The sequence below is a fragment of the Parasteatoda tepidariorum genome, chromosome 6 (assembly GCF_043381705.1).
Source record: "Parasteatoda tepidariorum isolate YZ-2023 chromosome 6, CAS_Ptep_4.0, whole genome shotgun sequence".
Lineage (NCBI taxonomy): Eukaryota > Metazoa > Arthropoda > Arachnida > Araneae > Theridiidae > Parasteatoda > Parasteatoda tepidariorum.
Window position 1 is genome coordinate 63,675,459 of NC_092209.1, and position 27,830 is coordinate 63,703,288.

General features: G+C 29.2%; 1 protein-coding gene across 1 annotated transcript in view; it reads left to right on the top strand.

Moving 5' to 3' along the window:
• Positions 1–27,830, top strand: part of LOC107453436 (bone morphogenetic protein 1) — a 253,920-nt gene that overhangs the window by 188,006 nt on the left and 38,084 nt on the right. The gene's annotated exons all lie outside the window — the stretch shown is intronic.

A 27,830-nucleotide genomic window follows, 5' to 3' on the forward strand; every position in this document is an offset into this window, starting at 1 on the left:
GCAATTAATATTAGCAATAGAAGTTTTAAGATTGATTCAATTGAAGGGAAGTTAATGAGGAAGAAGTGAAACCGTAAACAGTTTTCGATAAACAGTAGTGATAAATTCCTCGCAATTATGGATGATAAGAACATCTGAAAAAGGTATAAGGTATAGAAAATAAGAACTCCTCCAGACATTCGTCTGAACCTGTGGTGGTGACCATGGTAACGAGGTATGACTATTTCAAGTAGGGGTGCGAGGTCACTGTTTTGGAGTGATTTCAGGTTGGGTCGGCGGGAGAAAGGGAATCTCTTTCTTCAGTGTATTGTGTTAGTCCCAGAGAGAAGCTACCTTCCCTAAAATGGGCCATTCTTGTTTCCATAGCACCAGACGGCCTCACACTTTGTGGCGGGAGGAGTTCTTAGCTTAGACAGACTATGGGCATTTAATATTCTTGTGTTTAAACAAGAGTTTAATGCAAGTATTTTGCAAAAGAATATATTGCCATAGAATTCATAATATTGAGAACTTTGTCAGCACTGTTCATTAAAAGTGAAACCGTCTACGTATCATCAATAGAAAGAGAATTTTAATAAATCACAAAGTTTACTTACACAAAAGTGCATATACTGGTCGCTTAAAGGGCTGAAAGGATTAGCGTATAGCTAAGCCATAAATCATACTATAAAATTTCTCATTAAAAGTGAGACTTTTAGCAGATGCCAGTAAGTTGTACTAGTTCGTCAATTTCAATTTGGTCTAAGTGGAACTCTTGTACTCTCTTTCAAAAAAATTAAGAGCACCATCAATGGGAACATTAGTGAATAAAGTTGCTTTTATATAAAGAAAAAAAAGGTCATTATATTTTCATGAAAGTATACCCAGTTTCTATCAAATTAATGTGGTAAAAGTCCAAAGTATGCTTTATAATTCCATGTCTGCTTTTTACCAAGCCCTTGTTGTAAAACTTAGGAGGTGCCAATCCACTTTGGTAAACCCTAGGTTTCACCAATAAAACTTAGAATTTACAAAACTTCGACTTTAGCATTCCACTCAGGGCTAAATAGTAATGAAAACAGATGTGAAATCAAAGAATTCGTAAACTATTTATTTATCACAATTCTAAAACATTTCCCGTGATTGTACCCTTTGTTAAGAAAAATGTTTTATTCATACACACCATTCAATGATTTGCATTTCATTCTTATTTAAAATCCCAAACATCACGATTCAAATCAACAAATTTCATATCTAGCATCATAAACTGCAGATATATCTGCAAATGAGATGTAACTATCTTTTTAAAATTTCTTACATCAAAATTATGCTTTACGACGTATGAAATTTCCTTTTCCTGATTTCGACTTCTAACAATTCTTTTTTTAAATCAGTATCATTATCTTTGAAAAACTCTTCTCCTTTCTTTCATCTATTGATAGATTTCAATTCTTTTTTCTAGAGCTTTAGTGGTATTGAAAGAGCATTAAAAATGGGAAAAGGGATTTCTCCAGGAAAATCGTGGTTTTATGCATCCATCTTCTTTTAACTTAAATGCATAATTCAGAAATTCCAATGAAATATTCAGTAGCCTTAGTGAGAGGGGTCTATCAAAAAGAACTCGTTCATTCTTTAGTAGAATTCGGAGGCAAATTCTGCTGTAAAAGTAAAAAATGGAATTCTTTTCCTAAAATTAAGATTTTTCCAATACTTTTCAAAATGAAGAATTTCGGAAATTTACTTCTTCTCTGACATGAAAGGAAATTTTTTGAAAGATTTTCGAATTCTGTCTTTAATCTGAAATATTTATTTATATTTTACATCTATATTTAAGATTAAATTTACATACAGAATTTCCAAAAAGAAAAAAAAATTGTTAAAGCATAAATTTTAATAAAAGATCCTGAACAATAAAAACTTCTTATTGTATTTCAACAATCAGAAATAATTTTTGAAGTATTATAAGAAAGTGAAACAAACAGTATATGCTTATTGTGAAAACGGTAAAAATTCTATGCAGAAATTTTAGAATTTAGTTGCAGAAGTGGCAAACAGATGGCTCTGCATGGTGCCACTGACCAGAGTATTCAATTCTAATATTAAAACGTGGAAGTAAAATTTTGTACTGAATTAAACATTGTATTTTGTTGATTATCCTGTGTTTCTGGCACAGAAATGTCGTAGGTTAGTTTATTGTCTAATGGCATTTATATTGTTTCAAAAAACTGTATCTATTGATACTTTCGTAACTAAATTCTGAAATCACTGCTTAAACTTTTACAGCCTTCTCAATAAACATACCGTTTGTTTTATTCCTATATACCTCTCTGTTACAGATATTTTTATTTTTGAAATCAGTCAGTTTTCCCATAGATCCCCTACAAGAATGATGGCATAGAAAATCATTACTATGTTAATCATTATTCATTCATATTCATTCATTACATATGTTAATCATTACTGTTACACTATGTTGCGTTAATCATTACTGTTTCTGTTATAAGAGTGCCTTCTTCAAAGCAACTTTCCTACTAAGAGTCCTAAGAGCTTTGGAAAGATCGTTTTTTAACATAGAGCAGTTTGCATTTATAAAAATATTAGAAGAAACTGGGAGATAAAAAACCTAGGCACTTAGCTATTAAGATTGATCAAGGTTTGAACTTTATTTAGAATACAATTATTTTAATAATACTAGATATAAAATTGTATTTCATAATTCTCATTAATTTATCTAAAACATTGAATTTTTATAGGCTTTAGAACTACTGATTCACTAGGAATATTGAAATTTATAATTTTTTGTTGTCATAAAAAGTTCGGAAGCATGAATCACTAAACAAATTTATCTTTTTCCGATCGGTTCCTTTAATTAATTTACTAGTTCCTTTAAAATTTGTACAGTCACCCGAATAGAACAAATTTCGGACAATAAAAAGTTTATCATTTAAAGCAAAAATCTGGTTCTAGTTTATCTTTTATCGTAAATACATGATTAAAATTCATTATAAATAATATTACTCTTTGGAATTACCATTAAAAAGATAAAGCTTAATCCCGAAAATGAAATTATCTGTAAGAATCTGTAGACATATTTTTAAAAGATAGATAAAATATTATCTTATAATTACCAAGATAAAATATTAGATAATTATGTTAAGATAATTATATAAGACAATTATAAGATAAAATATTATCGTATAATTATAATTCTATAAAATGAAAATTTAAAATTTCCTTAATGTACAATTATTTCATAATTTCGAGTTGAAAATGCAAGTAAATAAGATTACTTTATTTAAAACACTGACTTTTCATTAAATTTAGAATGACTAACACACTAAAAGTATTGAAATCAATAATTGTTAGTAGATATAAAAGGAGAGCTCAGTTGAAAGGATCACTTAACAAATTTATCTCATTTACTAAAAGCTTTGAAATCTGTAATTGTTAGTAGATATAAAAGGAGTGTTCAAAAGCACGGATTAGTAAACAAATTTAACTCTTTCCAATCGTTTCCTTTAAAATCGTTAATAATTTCTTCAAAATTTAGTCATTTATCCGAACTGAACATGGGAAAACACCAAGTTTTATTATTTAAAAAAAATCCAGTTTTAGCGAATATCTTTTATTGTAAATACGTGATTAAAAATTAACAATGAGCGATGCAACGCTCTTTAGTTACCATCAAAAATGAAAGGTTCTCTTTTATATTGATCAGAGTCATCTATATGAATCTATAGAAATATTTTTAAAACACAGTTTCAGTTGTAATTAACAAAATTAGTGCAACAAAAAGAAAAATTAAATTCAAAATATTTTAAGTAGATATAAAAAGAGAGTTGAAGAGCATGGATCATAAAGGAAACACCAATCTTTCCTGCCAGTTTATAAAATTGATTCTTTAATTTGCTTTGATGTGTTTTATTTCTTTTGAAGTTTCTTTCCGTTTTGCATGCATTGATTGTTCAAAAAGTAAAAATGTGTTTTTTCCGTCAAAAATCTGTTTCTAATATCGTAATATATTCCTGCCGTAAATATACAATTAAAAATATCCTATTGAATATTTAGCCTTCTCTGGAAGTTATCTTTAAAAATAAATACTTAAATACTATTGCCAAAACCACCTGTATCTTTCACCTACAACTGCTAAGACATAATTCTTAAATTTTGAAATATCTTATAATTATTAAAATGACGCAGTTTTTAAAGTTACATTTTTCTATGGCGACGAAATTAAAATTTTAACGGAATTTATTCGCAACCCAATATATATTTAAAAAATTGATTTTACTTTAAATAAATTATAAATTAAAGAAGTGAGAGCGAAAACAGATGTTTTTAATGAATGTAATTTGTTTAGATTGCCACCGTCCTTGATTCTAACAAACTAAGTAACTAAGTTATGATTGAATAATATTAACATTAACGATTGCTAATAAGTTTCAAAGCAGTTTACATAATTATAAACGTTAATGTGCTTAGTTAGTGACTTGTCAAAGTCATTCAAGCTTAATTTATGTTCAAAGTAAATTCTTTACAGTAACTCCTGCCATATAAATATAAGCATGGCAAGCATAATTATTAAAAGTGATTCTAATAAATACATCGACATTATTTTCTCATTCAATTTTTATAACTAAAAGTATTATAAACCATTACGGTCATATGGAATCTGTTGTTATTAATAATAACTAATCATAGAAAATGTTTTCTTATTCGTAATTACTAAAGCTTTTAGATATAAACTATTTTTTATTTACATTTTATTTTATATCTGAATATTTTTTTAACAATTTGCATCAATTTAAAATGATTTTATTTTAAATTTAATATTTGTTTTAACTTAATCATTTATTATTATAATATAAATTTGGAATTGAAATTCGAAGAAACATTAAGATTTAAACTTATTATTACTCAATTATTGATTATTTTAAAGGTGAATGAAAACTTGTCTTTACTATATTCTTCGTAAATAATGAATAAACTATGAAAAGTTGGTTAGAAAAATTTATATTATTGATGAAGTTGATGCAATCAGACATGATTGTTAATGTTCCTACATATTAGTTTGCAATAATTACTTATTTTAAAATGTTCAATTAGATTTTATTTTAAATTTATTATTTCTTATAATTCATATAATATAAATTTAAAATTGAAATTCGAAGTAACATTGAAATTTAAATTTATTATTTTGAAAGTTATTAAAAGCTTGTCTCTACTGCATTATTAGTAAGTAATGATTAAACTACGAAGAGTTAGTTAAGATTATTAACATTGAAGAAATTGATACAATTAGGCAGGATTTCTAATGTGACTAAAAATGTTTAAAATACTAAATCTTCTTTAAATTATATTTTTTAAGTGATGCTTTTAATGAAAGTTAATATTCGCGATCATTGAACGTATACAAATATTATATATTTATCTATACATATAGTACTCTTGCATGACGACAAAGAAGTCCTCATTTCCTTTTTGAGTTGTCAACAAAGAATTGAAATATCAAGCGCGTCAGCTGTCATAAGCATGAAAGCGCAAAAGTACAAGTTTACAAATTTCTGAATGAAAATTGTTTTTTCGCTCAGTCAACGAAAGGCTGAAACAAATTGAGCTATAAGTCGGCAAGAATTCGATGGTATAAAGCTAATAGTTCATGTCGACGAACGAAAAAGTCAAAACTATGTTTTAGTTTTACTTATGCAGATTCAATAAAAAATAAAATTAAAAGTTTTAACTTTTTAAAGAATTAATATTAGAAATTTTAATAATATATTTAAATTCTTAAATTTTTCATTATGACACATTTCAAATAGGTTTAACTTAGTAGCGAGCACGGTTTTCAAAGCAAACCATGCAAAATTGCCTAGCAATCTTTGGGGGTTGGGGAGCGACAGATAGCAGAAAAGGTCATTAGTTTAATATATATATATATTTTTAACTTTTCATCCCATTTCTCTATAGACAAGCAAAGAAAAGATTATTGAGCAGGAAAACGAAAAAAATACAATTAGTTCACCCGGTGTAAGAAATTCCCGTAGTTTTTTACTGACAAGAGTACTTCTTTATTTACCGTTCAAAATACGAAAATGACTGTTAAGTAAAGAAACCAAATATCTTACTTTTCTTTTGTTTTATTACTTTTCATCCCGTTTTCCTATATATGCGCAGAGATAGGACTATTAAACAGGGAAACGAATGAAAATTACAACTGGTTCATCTGGAGTAAGAAATTCCTTTTGTCTTTTTTCTGACAAGAGTCATACTTCTGCTTTATTCCTCATTGTTCAAAATGCGAAAATGACTATTAAGAAAATGACTATTAAGACCAAATATCTTTCTTTTCCTTTGCTTTATTACTTTTCATCCCGTTTCAATATACACGTGCTGAAAAAGGATTATTAAACAGGGAAACGAAAGAATTTTAACTAGTTTATAGGGAGTAAGAAATTTTCGCAGTTTTTTTTTTACTGATGATGATACTTATGCTTTATTCTCCATTGTTCAAAATATGAAAATGACTATTAAGTAGTGAAATCAAATATTTATAGTCAGGGATTTTTTTAATCTGGAAACTTTTTCTTTACCGTCTTTCCTGATAGCCCTCATATTTCCTTTCTCTTCGAAATCCATCATAGGGTTTCTATCATAGTTTTCCATCTCACTCTATTAGTGGACAGATATTTTGCCTCTCTTCATGTCTTTCCTATTGTTTTCAGTTCATTTACAATCATCCTGAGCCAAGTATTTTTGCGTCTTCCTCTCTTTCTATTGCCCCGAGGGCTCCAATCAGAAATTTTTTTTACTTTAAATTTTCTAGGTATACGTAGAACATGACCTATCCGTTTCCATTTACGTTTTTTAATTTCCAGATCAATAAGTTTTTGTTTTTCTTTTTTAAGAATTTCTGTTATACATTTCTTGATATACGTGCAGATAATACATTGTCAAGGAGAAAAATATTACGAATGTTTCATCTGCTCATTGGAAATAAAAATCCCCATCTGCTTTTTTGCAAGAAAACTAATCATTCATTCACTGCTTCGCCAAATACGAGAAGAGAAATGATTGGTAGACAGAGAAATAAAAAACTTATGATTGGTTTATCTTTTGAATATTTTTTAGGGGAACATTTTCTTTATTCCTTGTTTTTCTACATACAAATTGATAAATGATTGATAAGCAAAAAAATTAAGGAATTATGTTTAGTTAGTTAGGAGTTTAAGCTGTTGGAGTTAGGTTAGTCAGTTCTAATGCCTTTTTTGTGGGCAAATAAACTTCTACATTATTTATCTTTGCTGTAAATAAGTACGAAAAAATTGATATACGGGGACACTAAAAAATTATCAAAAAAAAAATACCGTTACATATTATCTTGCCAGAAAACTTCTGTTTTATTCATAGTTGCTATAACTAAGAACGGAGAAATGATTATTGAACAAAAAACAAAAGGAATTATACCCAAACAAAGGTCTGATATACTTCGTATTATATATGAATAAGCAAAACACCATGAATAAAGCAAAAGTAATGGCACAGAAATAGACATTCTATACTTTCGATTCCATACACAAGAACTCTTCTAAGTTTCGTTCTTGCTTATAAAATTAACTATAGAAAATTCTTTTTTGTTCTTTTATTTGTGCTTTATACTTGTTTTGTTTTAATCAAAGAATTATGACTATAGTTTACTTAGAATAAATATTCATAAATATTTTTTTTTCATCTGTAAATTTCTTCCAGTTGTCTTCTCTACTTGGAAGGAAGAAAACACAATCTTAGAATCTCTTAGTCTTCTTTCTCTACATCAATACAAAGAGCACACGGTTAACAAAAGCAATTTTTTAAATTTGAAATACTATTTTTTATCTATTGATTAAAATTTATCTATGTATTAAATTACTTTGATCTTGAAAAGTTGGTTATTTTTTAAAATTATTCCTTCCTGAACAACTGTCATCAAGAATAAATGTCATTATTTATAAAACAAATAAAACTGTTAAATCCAATTCAAATATTAAGTTACCGTTAAGCAAATATTTTCCATTCTAAATCGGAATTATCAGAAAGCACTTATTTCTGCCCTTCTAAATACATCAAATGAGATTTCATTTCCCAGGCGTATACCTTGGCACTTAAAAGGAATCTATTCGGCAATAGAAAAATCGTCTCCTAAGAATTCCGTAATCAAAAGGTGAGAAAGCGCTCTCAAATATTTTAAGCCTTAGCTTACTTTTAACATTCTCTGAGCGTCTTGTTTTTATTTTCTTAATAGAACTTTTGCAAAGCTTTCATCCCTTTTAGCTTACTTACAGAATTCAATTAGTACAGTTCTGGATCTTAATTTCCCTACATTATTCATTTTTCTTTTTTTTTCTGTAATTCCCAAGATGCAATACTCCGACCAGTCGAAATTAGATTACGACTCATACGAATGAAAATATTTGAAGAAAGTAACATGCTTCAAAAGTTTGTTATTTAAAAAAAGGAAGTTTGTTTCCTAGTGTGGTTTTTCAGAGAATAAATAACTTATTTTGATTTTGAATCAAAATTAATTACTAATTCGAATATTTAATTAATAACTAAACCCCGCTCTGTAATTTTCCATATTCGACAACGAAAGTTTTGTTTTTTTGTATTTTAGAAAACTTTAAGGGAATTAAGCGATACATAGAATTTTTTTTAGAAATCGGAACTTATGAGGGATCCTACATGTTGTAGGACATTTTACATGTTATCCCTAAAGTGTAAAAATCAGTTATTCTATAGATTATTAACTAACGTGCATATTAACTAGGGTGATCGCTTAAAGTGCAAAAATTTCATTTCCATTCCTTAAATTACCTAGATAACACTAGCAAACCTTTTTTTTTCTTTTGCATTAGATTTTTTAATGGATCTTGGATATTTTCACATTGCTGATTTCAAACGCAAAAATTTTTTTCTTTTGCATTAGATTTTTTAATGGATCTTGGATATTTTCACATTGCTGATTTCAAACGCAAACATTTTTTTTTCTTTTGCATTAGATTTTCAATGGATCTTGGATATTTTCACATTGCTGATTTCAAACACAAACATTTTTTTTTCTTTTGCAATAGAATTTTTAATAGATCTTAAATATTTTCACATTGCTGATTTCACATCTGAAATTGGTTTTTCTCGCCAAACTACAGTTTTTTAAATGACATTTTTAGTTTATTTTTTGTAGAAATGTACAAGTTTCAAATCGTTATATACAACAGGGGGTGGTATGAACATTACAACAAGCTTCTAAGGAAGTTGCGGCACATGATCAGGACTAAAATTACATAAAAGCACACACCCGAAAATATCGTCCTGCGTCGCTAAGGGCACTTTCCAATTTAAAATTGTTTTCATGTGCCTCTGAAAAGATTATAATAGGGGGAGCGCCCCTATTCACGTATGATTACATTTCTAGGCATAGCTTCCTATGCATTTTTAATCCTGATAATGTGCTCCAACACTCCAAGAATTTCGTCACAACATTTACGTGACCTCTAGTTTTACACAACAAGGTTTTCAAACTTGTGTATTTCGTCAAAAAAACATTAAAAATGTCATTTTAAAAAAAAATCTGTAGCTTTAGGAGCAAGATTAATTTCAACTTTGAATTACCCTCACCCGAATTAGGAAAGATCAAATATTTGTATAATTTTCTTCCCCAGTGTTATCTAACTAACGTGCAGGTTAACTAGGGTGCCAAAACTTTTAAAGTGCAAAAAAATATTTCATTTTCAAAATTACCTAGACAATCTGTTAACTACCTGGATAATGCACACAATACCTATTAGTTACTCATTAAAGTGAAAATAAGATCTTTCCTGGAACAACATCGTTTCTGTGTACTTAAGCTAACTTAATATTAATTATTTAATTTTCACTCCAAGTTTCTACAATCAAACAATCAACACAATAATTTATAGTATCAATCACAAATTATATTTAATTTAAAAAATATATAAGGAATCAAATATTTTAGAATATTGTAATTAAGGTAATTATCATAACGTCATTTATTTTTTCGTATTTAAACAATTAAATCAATACAATCAAACAATCAACAAATTTCACTATAGAATGAGAAAATGGAACCTGAAAATGGACTTATGGAGCAAAAAGAAGGAAATACCATTCGTTACATTGTAGGGAACACGATAGTCTGTATTGTCATAAAAACGAAATGCAATAATAGTTTGAATAATTTCTTTTGTATTAATTGAATAAGGTTGAAAAATATGGTTTCCATAAAAACGCGATTGAAAGTTTAACATTCGTATGAGCGGCATGATGCGCACCCCTGTATTGCTTGATAATCATCTATATCATTTGTTGGAACACATTTGGGCCGCCCAAACGGTGTGCTGGGTAGCACCTTCACTACTCGAAACCTGGGCACCCCGAGCTGCTAATTTACAATTCAGAGGCCTTTTAACTCTTTCTTTTTCTATATTTTTTCTTGATTGCAATTAAAATTCAAGTTTTTATTTTTTTTTAATTTGTTACATGAACTAAAAAAAGTCAAGAATAAAGTTTTTTTTTTATTTAAGAAAGTGACAAACAGGAAAGCGGATCGATAAGCACCTCGGGATTGGAAAATCGCGCCCTGGCTTGATTCCCTGTTCTACAGATTGTGAGTTCAATCAGACAGCAGTCACTGCCATCATTTCTTAATGGTTTTGAGTCGACCCTTAGCTAGTGTCTACTCTAATGTAGTGTCCACATTAATATGAAAACAGAGTAGTCACCATCTGCCATCCGATCTAAGCTCTGATAGTGTAGTACACATATATGCCAGTATTGTTTTCAGATCGTCATTAACAGATACAGTGTTACGAACATAGTATGTCTGGTCATATCTACAGCTTTATATATGTATGTCTGGTCTTATATAGAGCAAAAGGGCCTTGATCGGAAATTTTTCTATCTATAAACTAGACCAAAAGCGTTATGAACAGCTATATCCGTTCATAGTCTATAAAGAATAATACCTGATGCACAAGGACGTTAGTGTGTTCTGAATCGGCTAAGAAAAAATCTTAGACCATCGCCAACAGCTCATTAGCTGCTTGCTCTAGGGCGACTTTGCAACGAAACAAAACATATATTTGAACACCTTATAAAGAAAGAAACATCTGTCCAATCACCGACGTGTAAATCGAATGTAATTTCCTGTATAGAATATTATTAGAAATATAATTAAAAAATATGAAACTGTAAGAATCCAATAAAATAACATCACTTAACTTTCAACCATTTAAGATCTTTTGCTGAAATAACAATTTTAGGAACAAATGAAACTAACTTTGTCACCGTCTTACATTTGTAGATGAATGGTACTGAGATTTTTATCAAATGATGGTATCAGATAAGGGAGATTTATTAAAGGAAAAAGAACTATGTTGTTGGCAAATCTTGAGAAATCGATTACTGTCTGGATTGGGGATTAGGCTGCCTAATCCATGACAGAAAGATCAGAAGTCCCTTCCCGTTTGCTTAGCTCTTTTCTACTGGTTCCGGAGAAGTGGAAGGCTGAGAGTATAAATATAGGATTAGAACAGATTGTGTGAGAATAATTATTCTTTCGTTGGAATGTTAGGAAGCAACGACAAAAAAGAAACTAGTATAAGATCTAATAGCCATTTTTTGTTGATAAATATATAAACTAAGCTAGGGGGAGATTCTTCAAGCATGAGTCATGCCTCCCAGCTTGGGTCGCCGGAATTGTGGTGTCGGTCGCTTTAAGCTTTCCGGAGATTTAAATTTTTCTTTATGAAAACCTTGAAAATATTTTTTTCTTCGAGTTAAATATTTCTGATAATTTTATACAATAAACAATAGAGATTAATTTTATTAAATCTAATGGGAATGCTTAATAAATAAAGGCGAATGGAATGGTATTTTGTAAATTGGAGTAAGTGATCTTTAAAATTTTCGAGGTTTAAAATGGGAAGTAAAGATTATGCCTGGTCTTTATTTGTGTGCTAGCTTAAATTTTATGAAATATTTAAATCTTATTCGACAGTTTGCGTTATAGCGCTCTCATTTTTTGTGTTTTAATTATCTACAAAAGACGAGGTTATGCATAGACTGTTTGTTAGAACAGCGATTATAATTTTTTTTTCTCTATGGATATTGAATTTCGTTTGGTAAAACCCTGACTTTATAAATAAAGAGCACAGCAATTTTGAACATTTTAACCTAAGGAAGATGACTGAACACTTTGAAAATGTGAAGAATCATTTTTTTCCCTTTTTTCCGGAATTTAAGCATTTTAAAGTCGTGATTCTGCTGCTCTTAATTATGAAGCGCCAAAGCAAAATCATCAAAACGTGAAATATCCTGTTTGTGTGTCAGGAATAAAAAAGGGAATCTTAGCATCTTCAAAATGCAAGTCATGCCTTAGATACACATACAAACGTCATTCAATTACCGAAATTATTTGCATGAAATTGAATGTGAGCTTTGAGCATTGAGAAATCTTTTTAGAATTCTATTTTTTACTATTACTCTACTCTGTTTGCATTGCACTGTTAGACTTTTCATTCTAAAATTGCAGTATAATAACCAGCAGTAGTCTGCCCCTCCAATTAACCGTAAAGTTTACGGTAAAGAACATTTTTTACGTTTACGGTTTTGAAACCGTTTACAACTAGTATGGTTATAAAACTATAAATACAAAACTATACTTCTTTTAAACCATTTTCAACAAGCATGGTTTCAAAACCGTAAAAAAGATATTTGACTGGATATTGAAGCTAGTGTTTTCATTAAGTAATGAACATTGAAGAATGCAGGACACTACAAATTCTTCATGTGTTGGGGGAAATATTGTATGTCAACACTGGAACTCGAATCCCGTTCTATCGATTATGAAACAGGCGGATTTGCCCTCTCGGCTCTAATATGTACTGAGCTGCAAGGAACTAAGTTGTTTCATTAGATGGATTTAGTTGGTGTGATAATTTCAGGTAGTTTAACTGTATTAGGGGAAAGCAGTTAATAAACGGTGTTTCTCACAGTCAACAGTTTGAAATCCATCTTATCTATGGTTATTTGGCAGTTTTGTTTGAATATAGTAAAATGGTAATGAAATAAATTGTTATTTAACCATTTTTTTCCAGAAATTTTTAACAGTGTATGAAATTTTCTTGAATTTTTAAATACAGTTATTAACTAATAAATTTTAAATTATCTACAATAAAGTATAGCATTTCTTTTCTATCTGACTAATAAGCATTTAAAAACAATTTCCTTTTCCATTTGAGTGCAAAATCATTTGTATTTTGCTAACAATAAGAATTTTTTTCTTATTTCTTGACAAATTAATTATCAATATTTATTCAATTCTGTTAGTTTCCCAGTCAAAAACGGTAAAATAACAGCTGTCTTTAAAAGTACGTGGAGCGTGCTGGAAGGTTATTCAGCAAACTGCTTGATTTTCTTCTAGCATTTAACTAAAATTTCTTGAAAATAACTGAAATATTTAAAAAATTTTGAATTATTGATGAAGTATTAATATAAAGGCAGGCTAGAAAAATCATAGCAGTTTAAGTCCAAACATTTGGAAAACTTGGGACCTTTTCTCGGAATACTTGAGTTTCGTCACTTTTTTGTCAGCCTCTGTGATGAAAAAGTCCTCGGTATCTGCTTTCATTTTAAAACACACTAATTGTCACTTTAAACCTTCATTTACTAAAATCTGCGAAATTAAAAGCCACGGCAGTCCCGCAGTGGACTGATCGTTAAGACACGGTTCCCAGCAGATCACCGAAGTCAAGCATCACTGGTTGAGGTCAGTGTGCGGGTGAGTAACCACTTGGATCAGTCTGCGTAGGGACCGAGGATGTGAGGTANCGGACTTGGTTCCTCTACCTACTATATCAACTCTATGGTGCCATCCCCTCTGCAGAGGATCAAAATTGTGATGGCATGTCTTCGGATCATCCCCAGGGATGTTTCCCGCACTGTCGCCAATAGCCCATTGTGCATCTCTAGTGTGACGTAAATGAACTACAACAACANTTCGGATCATCCTCAGGGATGTTTCCCAGACCGTCGCCAATAGCCCATTGTGCAGCTCTAGTGTGACGTGAATGAACTACAACAAAAACAAAAGCCATGGCAAAGTAAATGAATGCCGTTCAGTTAAACAAAATTTTAAATATTTTCCCTGGGAAATCTGATTTTTTTTCCCAAAATGTAGGAAGACGATTCATTTAGAACCTTCTAACAACTTAAACCAAATACATTTTTAGCTGTGGCAAGCAAAATACAATTTACGTTTTGTCTTAAGGCAGCTTGCCTGATTTAGTCCATAAACCATGAAATATTCTCCGTTCACTTAAAAGACTTAATAACATTCTAGCAGTATTCTAATGAAAGAGCGATGTGTGTAACCAAAATTTAATTTTAAGCAAGAAAGTGTTTAATCACTACCCGGCATTAGTCCTAATCCCAAATAGAAGGAGAAAAATCTAAAAATACGAAGGAGGTAAACACAGAATCTTTTAAGATCACGGATTAGGTCAGGGAAACTTGATTGAAAATCTTTTAAGCGTTAGAAGTTCAAATTAAGCGATTGTCTTCGTCCAGTTAAGTCTGCCGAAGATGTGAGATACTCCCGGCATTTGATTACTCTGCAGTCTCCAGTGTATTGATTCCAATTTACGCAACTTCTGCTCTTTCGGCGATAAATTTAATCTTTTATAACTTCAGCTGCGAAAATACTGAAAGGAATCTTCTTGTCGAGTAGTTTACTTTCAGTTGCACGTTTAAATACAATGAAAAGTTTCTATTGGCGGTTGAGTTTAATTAATTTAGAGAAATTAATTGCATTTAAGCGGCCTTCGAACAATGAGACTCTTGGATGTCTAAAGGATCAAATAATCAGAAATGATAATTTAGAGTGAGCATGCATATTTGCAGTTTAGATCATAGTTCAAGAGTCAAATTCCACGTTATTTTCGAACCATGAAGCAAAACTTAATATTTTCGAATAAAAGTATTTCGTTTATCTACTTATTTTCTTGACGTAAAGGAGTCAAGAGCTGTTTCAAATGATATCTTGTCAAGAAAGTTACTTTTAGTTGCTTGTCTTAACTCTTATTTGCATCCGAAAATCTCTTTTGATGGTTAGTTAAACTTAGAGAAATTAATTGCATTGAGGCAGCCTTCAGATAATGAGACTCTTGGATAGCTAAAGGATCAAATAATCAGAAATGATAATTCAGAGTGAGCTTGTATAGTTGCAGTTTAGATCATAGCTTGCATTCTACATTATTTTCGAACCATGAAGCAAAACTTAAACGAAGAAGTTTTATTCGAAAATATTATCTATTTTATTATTTTCTTGACATACAAAAATCAAAAGATGTTTCGAATGATATCTTCGAATGAAAAGTATGAATTAAATCTAAAGTAATTGTGTTTAAACTTCTAACAGGCAATGATGGAGTAAAAGGATAGAATTATCAGAAGTGTTAATTTTTAGTGATCGTGTTCATTGATAATTTATAGTCTTTGCCAGAAAAGAGATTCTACTTTGTTCATATTTTCTTATTCAGATTTTTAGGAACGTCTTTTCCTTCATTAATTAAGTAACTTATTAGTATTTTGAATATTTATTTTCATTTTATTCTTTAAAATGTACCCTTTTGACAGTATTTACTAATTTTTAAATTTTAAGTTTGTAACTAAGACTTTTAAGACTTCTAAGAAATTATAATAACTGAATATAAAGATACACAGCTGTACGGCAGTAGAACTGAACGGCTGTAATTTTGAATAAAATAAAACATGAATTAATAAACAAAATGAAACAACAAATTTGGTTGAATAGCACACATTTCTATGAAATTCAACAAAAAAAAAATTCAAAAATGTAAGTTTTGAATAAATTTCCTTTCATATATTTTTTGTAGGTTGACATAGGGTTAGTAAAATACCTTTTTGAACTGATAGCAGGTAATAGCTTGAAATCTTTGTTAATTTCTAATCATGTAGAAAAAAGCTAATTTTTCGAAATATAATTTTATTTTTTGGCAGTTAAAAGTCATAATCTTTTTGTTAAAAATATCCGTCCTATATGTAAAATACTTTTATCTGTATTATTCATAAAAAATTATCTATAATTTTTAATATTGTTGTTGTATGAAAAATAATTCTTTTCAAATATCAACTTTGCTATTTATATATCGATACGCTATTAAGTTTAACTGAGGTACAACATGGAATTTTACTCTAATTTTACTTGACCATCAAATAAATATTCTTTCTAAGAATCCGTATTGGAAGCATTTAATTGGTTTTTGGGTATATTTGGCATAATTAGTAGGTATTCTATTCAAATCTTAAAGTAGTGCGCAATTTTGTAACTAGATATATTTTTACACATTCAAATTAATATGATGGTAGCTGAAATAAACATTTTTATTTTCGATTTATATTTTAGTAAAATTTCATTACAGCATTTTTGAGGAATCGTGCTTAATCCATTTAACCAATTTATTAAAATTCCTTATCTATAACTAAAAAATAAGTAATAACTATAATAAAAAATTAATTATTATCCATTTCTAGGGGTAACGGGTAATTTTGGAATGCACCAATTACGATACACTGAAATACCAAAAAAGGTGAAAATTTCTTATCCAGTTTTTTTATACCGGAGCACAGTGGGCCAGAAGATCATGATCTTTAGCCAAAAGTCGAAAATAAATTTTCAACTAAAATGTGTGTAGGCAGTTTTAATATCGCCCAAATTAAGTATTCATAATCATTCCAAACATTATAATTTACTTTTTGGATTGACGAGATTACAATGCAGTGAAAAATATGTTTAAAAAAAATTTTTAAATGTAACTTTTAAATTTATATTTCAGAAATATATATATGGGAATTCCACCTTACTGTTGCATTTTTATCAGAGTAATTAGTCTGAAATTATAGTATAATTTTTCAATTTGTTGTATTAGTTAATACTCTTGACAAACTTATAGTTTATATTTTATCATTTGATATTTTACAAAGTTTGAATCACTTTCAAAACTTATCTCCAAAAAGTTCCACGAGGTAATTAGCTAAACTTTATTTTGCTGTCTTCTTTGATGTTTCTTCCTTCGAAAAAACCAGTCCCATTTTGCCCATATTGCAAAGGTGAACTAAATATACCAAAAACAAAAATTATGTTTTTTTTCTTCATGTTTTCGCGTTATTTTGTAATATTACTTCGGAAATATAATTTGCTTTTCATTTTTAATATAAAATTGCGAAAATTATTATATTTTCATTGCTATATTTAATTATTTAAACGTACTATATTATTTTNGGAAGAACCCTTGGATTATACTGTATGAATTATGGGATTATAAGTAATAACTAAATTGCGCTCTCTAGATAAAGACGTATTAAAAAATTAATTATTATCCATTTCTAGGGGTAACGGGTAATTTTGGAATGCACCAATTACGATACACTGAAATACCAAATAAGGTGAAAATTTCTTATCCAGTTTTTTTATACCAGAGCACAGTGTTCTAGAAGACCATGATCTTTGGTCAAAAGTCGAAATTAAATTTTCAACTAAAATATGTGTAGGCAGTTTTTATATCGCCTAAATTAAGTATTCATAATCATTCCAAACATTATAATTTACTTTTTGGATCGACAACTTTTAAATTGATATTTCAGAAATATATATAGGAATTTCACCTTACTGTCGCGTTTTTATCAGAATAATTAGTCTGAAATTATAGTACAATTTTTCAATTTGTTGTATTAGTTAATACTCTTGACAAACTTATAGTTTATATCTTATCATTTGACATTTTACAAAGTTTGAATCACTTTCGAAACTTATCTCCAAAGAGTTCCACAAGGTAATTAGCTAAACTTTTTTTTGTTGTCTTCTTTGATGTTTCTTCTATCGAAAAAACCAGCCCCATTTTGCTCATATTGCAAAGGTGAACTAAATATACCGAAAAGCAAAAATTATGGGGTTTTTTTCCATGTTTTCGCGCTATTTTGTAATATTACTTCGGAAATATAATTTGCTTTTCATTTTTAATATAAAATTACGAAAATTATTATATTTTCATTGCTATATTTAATTATTTAAACGTACCATATTTTTTTTTTTAATTTTTGCTCGCCATCTTTCAGCCGCTATTTTTTTTTGTTGGAATGTTTAGTGTATTTCGAAATTTTAACTATGAATTCAATTTACCTGCACATAAAAAAAAGCCAAATTTTGAAACAAATTTCATCGAAAAACTAATTTTGGCCACGAAACCTTGGATGCTGGCCCACTGTGCGGAGGACTCAAAACTAGAAAAGCAACAATTTATAGGAGGAGTGGGGTATACCTATTCTTGATATGATTCAGATTCGCTGGACGACTTAGGTTAGGTGTTAAGGTGGAAAATGCGAATCCATCTAGGTCCCTATCTTTTATTAAAGATTATAAAATTAAACCTGGAAAATTCCTGATCATGATAGGTTTACTCACTTTTGTAATGCGATGTTTACGCTTTTTGAAATGATGCATCCTCAAAATTTTATCAAGAAAGTAGATTTGCGAAGGACTATTGCATATGCGTTAAGATGAAAGGTGATCAGGCCATCTGGATCACTAATCGCTATTTAAAAACCCTGAAATTAAACATAGAGGATTCCTGATAAAGATCTTTCCCATTTTGTAACGTGTTTTTTTTTTTTAAGCTTTTTTAACTGATGCATTATCGAAATTCCAGCAACGAAGTAAATTTGAGAAGGGCTGTCACACAAATACTATGTAGGAAAATGCGAATCCATCTAGGTCAGTGTTTCCCTAGCTCATTACTTTTGTGTACCCTTTCTAAATTTTTAGTAACGCTGTGTACCACTAATAAAATAATGAACGTATTTTTCACTATAAAAAATTGCAACAAAGTTACAAATCACAACTGGCTGTTGATACCACTAATTATTAACTGTTAACTCTGCAAAAAAATAGCCAATAGAAAAATACGTAATCATAAATTTTCATGGTTAGCCTTATTTTTAAATAAAATTTTTTGAAATTTTCGTTTGTTGCAAGATATTTCGCATAAGAACGCTTACCCCCTCTAAACTGTTCCCGTACCCCTGGGGGTACGCGTACCACACTTTGGGAAACACTGATCTAGGTCACTAACTGCCATTTAAAGACCCTAAAATTAAACATAGAAGATTCCTGATAATAAAGATCTTCCCCATTTTGTAACTTGTTTTTTTAAGCTTTTTTTAAATGATGCATTATCGATGCTCTAACAACGAAGTAAATTTGAAAAGGGCTGTCGCACAAATGCTATGTAGGAAAATGCGAATCCTTCTAGGTCACTAACTGCCATTTAAGGACTATAAAATTAAACCTAGAAGATTTCTGATAGTGTTTCCTGATAATGCTTGCAATTATGTATCAGGAATTGCTTACAATAATTTACTAGTTTTACAGAATAAATAAATATAATCTTTCTTACATATCTACATATTACATATTGAATCATAAGTCTAAATTTAAATCTTCTACTCCGCATAATAATATATAGTTAGAGACATTATAAATCATTTCGAATTAATAAAATCAGAAGTTAATAAGCTTCAATACATATGGATTCAAAATTAAACTTTAATAATCCGTTATACCTCACATTTTAATTTGATACAGTCAAACTTTGCTAAAATTTTAATTACAAAAGAATCAATGAAAAGGTACTTAATTCCGTATCTTTCCAAAAATCAAATTCACTTTAAGTTCGCTTATAACAAAGGGCGTTAATCAGATATTAACGCTGTATCACTTACCAGTCTTTATATTCTCATTTTGAAATGCGCATTTATAATTTGGTTAGGTTGCTACGGTGTTCAGTATCAAACTATAAATTAATTTTCGTTTAAGCATGCACAATATTCATTTGAAAACTGTATTTGAATTTTCTCGCGACTGTTATCGGAGAAAATTCAATAAGCTCGGTGACGCGGAGTCTGAATTGATTAATACTCTGAAAAGCTCGAAAATTAGAAACGTTGAGTCGGAATTAATCCATTGAAGCTTACAACGGTATTAGTTAATTCTATTTTCGCCGTTCTTCTTACCATAGTATTTGTCCTAGATACTTAAATTTAAAAATAATTAATATTTCTGGCGGCATCAGTTGATTCCGTCATTTCGAACAAGTTTGATTCTCAGTCATGAAAACTTATATTTATCTTAGTTTAATTGAATATCAAAGATGCATAAAACACAACGCATCTTAGTATTTAAATGAAAATAAATATTTTAATTTTTTTTCGAGAGATAAACTAAAAAAATGGATTGTTTCAGAACAGTTTTCGACATTAAAAACATTTTATTTCTTTTAAAGCTTAAAGAAAGAGAGGATTATTTGGTTTTTATACAAACTGATAAAGCTCTGTGTTATTTGCAGAATAATAACAACATCGCGATCGATACACTTTTTATTTTGCAGTTGAGTGTCTTTCTTACAGATAAAAATATGAAATAACAAGAAAGAAAGACGTTTCTGAAAAAATTTCTTTTAAAAAATATTTCGGCATTTATTTTGATTTCTAAATAATACCAAAAATGTTTTTGTGAAGAATAAAAAGTTTTGAGAAACGACCGCAGTAAATAAGAAAGAAACACTTTGGTCGGAATCGCTCATGGAGGTTAAAGAGCAGACATAAGTATTTCAAAAAATTCAGTAATAAAAACAGTCTTAAAAAAGATTAGAATTACTTGTAAAGAACTGTTCAATGCCACTAGCTAAAAAAAATTTAAAATTGAAAACATAAAAACAATTTAATTTTTTAAAATATAATACATAGAATCTTACAAATAGAAAAAACCCTCATTCAATCAATCAAAATAAAGAAAAAGTGTTTGATTAGCATTGCATATCTAAGTGAGAATAAATAATTTATTATTATTAATTATGGATAATTATTTTATTATAAATGTCAGCAAAAAACATATTTTTCGGATACTTATTAATTTGCCTAAAAGGATACTGACTGATTATAATGAGCCTATAAGTATAAAGGTGATTCGAAAACAATTATCTTGACTCATTGTAAAATATCCCTGACATTTTCAAGATTCCGAATTTGTAATTAGTACATTTCACATTCATGAGAAGATAAATTTTTCTCAGATCAATATGGACAATTTTTGGCGACATTTTCAACTTTTTAAAAATGACTATATTTTTTCTTCTCTTTCATGCTTTTGAGATGGACGTACATCGAAGAGCAGTCCAATTTTCTTGTATTTAAATAAATAATATTGCATGTCTTCTTTAAATCTTTGCGTTTGATGCAGTATAGCCGCAGAAAAATTTCGTGGCAGAAACTCTGCATTAAGGAAACCATGAGTTAAACTATCAAAATGAACTCGTTTTATGGTATTTAATAAAAGCTAACTAGATATGTGTTGTGTTATGATCAGCTTTGAAACAAAGACCGAATTTATGAAAGAGTATAAATAGTAAAATACGTCGATTTCAAATTGAAATTTTTTTTAGCAGAATACGTAATATTGCTTTTTTACTCGATAGTGAAATCACATTGTTGTGCAAAAAAGGGGAACCAATGCGGATATCTAAAATCTTAGGTTGCTACAAATAATTTTACAATTAAAATACCGTAAACCGGGGCGAGTCTACCCATTTTTTTCAGTTTGTCAACTTTCAAGTGGTCAAACTTNCATCTTCCTTAGAGTCTGAACTAAGTCCTCCGTCGGTAAAAAAAAATTTATTTGCAATTTAAAATAGTGAAAATTAAATAAAACTAAAATGGGTAGACTCGCCCCTGGATGGGTAGACTCGCCCCGGTTTACGGTATATTGTTTTAGTGTTTTACTATGAATTATTATTACCTTGAGTTGTGATTCTTTCCAGTGATTCTTTCAAGGAGTGTCTTTCTTTGGAAAGAAATTCACTAATTCTAAATGAAAATGTTAAAAGTGCTAAAACAAATTTTTAATCACGTTTATAAAATCAAAAAGAAAATAAATTTTTATCTTCCTGCTAAAAACATCTTTAATAGGTCATAAAAAATGGGTTTAGTAACCCTGAAAACTGTTGTTTTTTTCTTGTGTGTTGTTCCCTGGTGTCAATTCGTTTTTCGTCCGACATAGTTTCTAGCATAATATGAATTTGTTGTTACGAATGATAATCTCACTATTTTCTTATAAAAAAAACAGAAGTTGAGGGCAGAAAAATCTCACCCGAGTATCAATACATTAAATTAACTGAGATTTAATTAATTATGGCGAATAAAAACACAAGTATCGCAACCGATTGTATTTATTTTACTAGAGCAAGGACTTAAAACCTTACTTGAGACTCAAACATTCTATTATCAATATAAAACATGTATGATGTTTAACAAAACCTCTATAGAGCTATTGAATAATGTAAAATTCTTTAACCTTTCGATTTGCTAAGATATACTTTCCCATTAAAGTGCATTTACAAACTGTTAAAGTACTGCTTTTGTTCTATTGAAATACTAGTAATATGAATCATAGTAATAATGTTGAGTAGCACTATTCTCACAAACAATAGAGACATATTATGATATAACTAAACTGCAATAACTATGAATTGTGTGCTTCAAAAAAACCGTGAATGTTTTCAAATATTATGCTACAATGAATGTCATTATTTAGAGAAATATAATATAATATTTAATAATTCAATATTAAATTATGTTTCATTGTAATTAATAAATTTATGGTTGCAGTTAATAGTAAAATTAAATAAATTTAGAATTATAAAGTTAAAGAAATTGCTTAAACGTAGAGTTTTAAATCCGACAAAACATGCAAGAATTAGAAAATGTTTCTTTACAAAGCGTTTAATTCTATTTTATTTAGAATTTCTTAGTTTATTCTTCCTTTGTACCCAAAGCCTTCGCAATCTGGATGCATTTTTGGTTAAAGCTACAGAATTCGTTCTACGTGACATGAAAGACTGAACATTCTAAAACCATTTTAAAGTTTCGATCAGAAAACTTTAAACAGAATGAACAAAAATACACACACAGAATTGAGATTTGTTTTCGAAATAGAAAATCCCAAAATCACTTCTTTTCTTTGAGTTTTTGTACTTTTAAGGCCAATCCATCAAAATTGAATGACACACCTAGATCAAGTCTGGTTTTTATTTTGTGTTTAAGTTGAATCGTGGGTTGTTATATCCATTTGATGTTTTTTATTAAAATTATTACACTTTTGTTTCTGTGGAAAAGTAGTTTTTCTGTCACTGTAGGGTGGTAAAATAAATGAAACTCTGATTTTTGAAAAATAAACAACCAATGTTATTAAAACAAATGCCAATTTTACTCAGATACATTTTTAAAAAAAACAATGACATTTCAATGTCGAGCAAATGTAAATCAATATCAAACACACAAAAAAACAATGTCAGTCAATGTCAAGCACAAAAAAAAACAATGTCAAGTACAAAAAAAAAGCACTTAATGTCAACCACAAAAAATGTCACTCAATATCAAGTGAAAAAAACACGATGTTAAGCACACAAAAATAATGTCACTCTCGATGTCGAGTACAAAAAATAATCACTCAATGTCAACCACAAAACAAAAGCAATGTCAAGTACTAAAATGAATCACTCAATGTCAACCGTATAAAAAAAAACAATGTCACACAATGTCAAGCCTATTAAAATATTTCGTTTCAAACTAAGTTGCAAAATACTTTTCCAATTTGCAAAATAAACAAAAATGCGTTTTTAAGTGTAATAACTTATGAGCAACAAAACAAAATATTACACATGGTTAAAAAAAACATTGTGATATTTATTTATTTTTTGTAATGTGGAATGGTTGACAAGCCAGTCATATAAATATAAAAATATAGTACTTCCCTAGTGCTTAAGAACATATATTTATTATGGTTAGCAAAGTACTGGATATTTAGGATCTATTAGCTCACCTACATATTTATTAGCTGTGGAATACTTAAACAAAGCTAATCTCCTTTTCAAAATTGTTAAAGAATGTCCAAACATCACATTTTCCTGAAAAAAAAAATTTTTGAATATACAACCTTCTAAATTGGATTTTTTTTGCAGCTAATTTTAGAAAATATCTTGTAGCAGATGCAGTTTGAATATATTTTGACATTAAAAATAAATAAATTCAAAAGAAGAAAAAAAATTTAAAAGTATCTAGTAACAACAACTATATAGATTTTCTGTTATGCCTTTTCTCCCAGTACCATATTGTCGTTGCTGTCTTGAAAGCAATTACATCTTCCAGGTCCTTTTTCGCTATCATCCAAACAACAAGATATTCCTCTCTGCAAGACACTTCTGCGCTGCCTTACGAGATGCAGAAGATATAAAAATGCCACTCTACCCTAATACAAGTCTGTAAATAAAGGATATAAGGGCGGCCTTCTTTCTTTCTCTTGAAACATTCCTCTCCAAGAATTTCTTGTATCTATAAAAATATTTGCTTTTACGTTTCCTTAAAGTTATTCGTGGTTTTGATTAAATATGCCTTCTTTTGAAAGTTCCCTAGCTGTTTGTTTAAGGGTTGTTTGCGAATTAAGTGTTTAGATGGAGAAATTATTTTGTTCAAACATTTTGATAGTTTGTAGGAAAAAGTAAAATGGTGATTTTCAGCTATACATTTTTATTAAAACTTATTTTAAAGTTGCACATTACAACTTCCTGCGCGTAAGGCAATTTACAATCCAGACAGGACTATTATCAAGCATTTCATCTGTAGAGAAATGTAGTAAAGTGTATAATATATTTTTTCGTTCGATGTAAAACATATTCGCGCATCTGAGCACCGAAAATGGTGGAATCTACACCAAAGAAGAGATGAGATCGAGATCTCTTTCGGAGGTCCGAACCCGATTCGATCCCGAGATTCGTAGAATTACGTAGATCCCGATATGCGTATGATAAAGGCCAAGTTTTGTAATCTCGTCACTTGGCCTTTGATGTATTAACAAGAGAATTGGTAAACTAAATTATTTTCTATCGCTAAGCGAAGAGAAAAGGAGAACAAACTGAAACACCAAGTTACTAAAGCAAAGGCTGGGATAGCCTGGTTGGTAGGGCACTGGGCCCATGTGTAAGAGATCGTGGGTTCGATCCCTGCCGGCCGAAAACTCCCCGTGTAGTAAATGGTGACTGATGCACGTTAAATCTGTCGAGTTGCAAAGTCCTCCATGTTCCCGTAGCAAATCAATACCTCTGGGGGTGCTGATCCAGGAGTTTTCTTGTCTTCTGGATTGGTTCAAAATTACAAGTATACGGAGTTGAACATTAGTAGTCGTAAACCCAAAAATTGGGTCGGCTGCTCACCGACGGTTTTAAAAAAAATTACTAAAGCAAATATTAAAATGGAAAATCAAAAGCTTAAGCTAGAAATAAGACAATAGCCTCTACGAAGTAAAAGCACTGAACAGAGGTAGCAGATCCCTGTAAATTTTCATACCTTATAAATTTTACATTTTTTACACTCTATAACTGAACCAAAATGTTGTTTAAAAGTAGTAAAAAAATTATAAAACTATTATCAGGAATCTGAGCCCGCTCAGACCTTATTTCATTAAACGAGCCCACGTCTGACTCGGAATTTCCCCTTCAGGCTGAGCCCATCTCATCTCTACGCTAAAATGGTTTTTCACTAAGTGTTCCACTACACCAAAACCAAGGACAGTTCTTGTTTTAGTGAAACACCTAGAAGATTCTTTTACACTACGAGGTGAAAAGTTGCCTCCACCATGTTTATTAATCAGTAACACTAAAATGTATAATTACAGTACGATATGATGCATACAATAATCGTAACTTCGTAACTTTTACGATACAATCATAAATTTAAGAAGCTTAGATACAATATTTCTTAAAATAAAATTTTATAATCATTCATATATACAGAACAGGCAGAGTATTAATATAAATTCGAATAAAACTGAAGTAAATTGAAGCTAAATATAAAATTATTTTATACCATTGACAAATTTATGTAAGTCTTATAAGAACATAAATATCTTTATTATACAAATAAAAACATGCATGCATTTTATAAGAGTTCATATGAGTAGTTTGTCAAATCAAACCGAAATGAAGATTGAAGTTAATTGGCAAACAATCGACTACAATTAATATTTTTTATCAATCAATAAAAAAGATTGAAACTCGCTTGGTATTATTCACCAACCAGTACTATATCCAGTACATATACCAGTTTGTCAATCAAATCTGACAAGAAGAGCTCACTTCCATGTAAACAAACCGCCATCTTGTCACTATCTTGAAATTTCACAATTTTTCCCATTTAAACATCTAAAAATGGTCCAAACTTATTTTCATTCTTATAAAACATACCCTAACATTATTTCACACATTAAAATTTAGTTAAATAGTTTACAAATAGTTAACACTATTTATTCGCAAAATTTACAGAGCTTTAAAAAAAACAACCTTTTTCACGAACGACTTGCAAATTGATGTTAGCTTTATCAATTATTGGTGTTATGATTTAACTGCACTCTTTGAAATAAAATAATCATTCATACAATTTTTAGAATTTTCCAACACCAAATTCGAATAAGTATTGCACGGCAATTTTTACAGTGAATATATTGTTCTCTAAATATCCTAAAGATTCTATGTAAACATCGAAAATGGAAATAGTTTGTCATAAATAAATGAATGCATAAAGCGAACTAAAGCGAAAGTTGCTAAAATATGCAACTAGCATATCTCAGTCTAATATGCTACTGAAACTGAAAAAAAAATACTTCCAAATGAATAAATAATCTATGCTAATTAATCTGCAATCTTAATTAAATATCTCAATTCATTTAGTGATAATAACTTTATTGTCGTTAATAATCAAACCTCTGCATTACTTCATTTACAAATACTTCGTCAACAATGAAATCTTGATATTTCTTTTAATTTATACAATTATAAGATAACGATTTACTCCTTTATTGTTCTATCGTGTAATTTTCGGTTAATGAAAAGCTCAGTTTATTTTATATACTTTATTCAATTTTCATTTGGATATCTTAGTCATTATTTTGTTATTTTTTATTTTCATATGTTTGATTAACAGACATTTAATGGCTGTTTTAAGTATTTAAAAGTAAGTTTTTTTAATTAGAGAAGTCAGAATTGGTTAAATAGTTTTATGAATATATATAATGTTTGTGCAATCAAAAATTTAATTTGTTATTTTTATCTAAAATTTTAAAGTTATATTTAAACAAAATTGCGTGTTAAAACTAAAATAATGCATTTAAAAAACTAACGCCATATTTTTTTGTACAATCTTTCTTTCATGCTATTCTGTTACATTAAAAAGTAAGAAATCCCATTGACCCATGGAAAAATTCATGGTAGTCATTTGTGAATGCATTACATGGTTCAGAAGTTATATTATATAAAAAAAAAAAAAAGATCTCTGGAAATGTATCGAAATGTTGCGGTGAATGAAAAGTGTCCATGATATTTTAACATGTTTTATTTTTCTACGTATTGCATCAGTTTTAAATTGTTAATCATATTTATATTTAAAACTGACATTATCTCATTTGCTTTTATGATTAATTTTATAAATCAAATTGAAGCTATGATTTTAAAATTTAAGAACTTTGAAATGAACACGTTTCTACGGTTTCGATATTTTTTTATGCTACCGGGAAAAAGCAATAAATTTGTCGCAAATTTTTTTGTTGCTGTTGCAACATTGGAAAAAAATAGGTGCAATACTTAGTGAGTGATAAAGAAAACGTGCAGGGAAAATAGATCAAG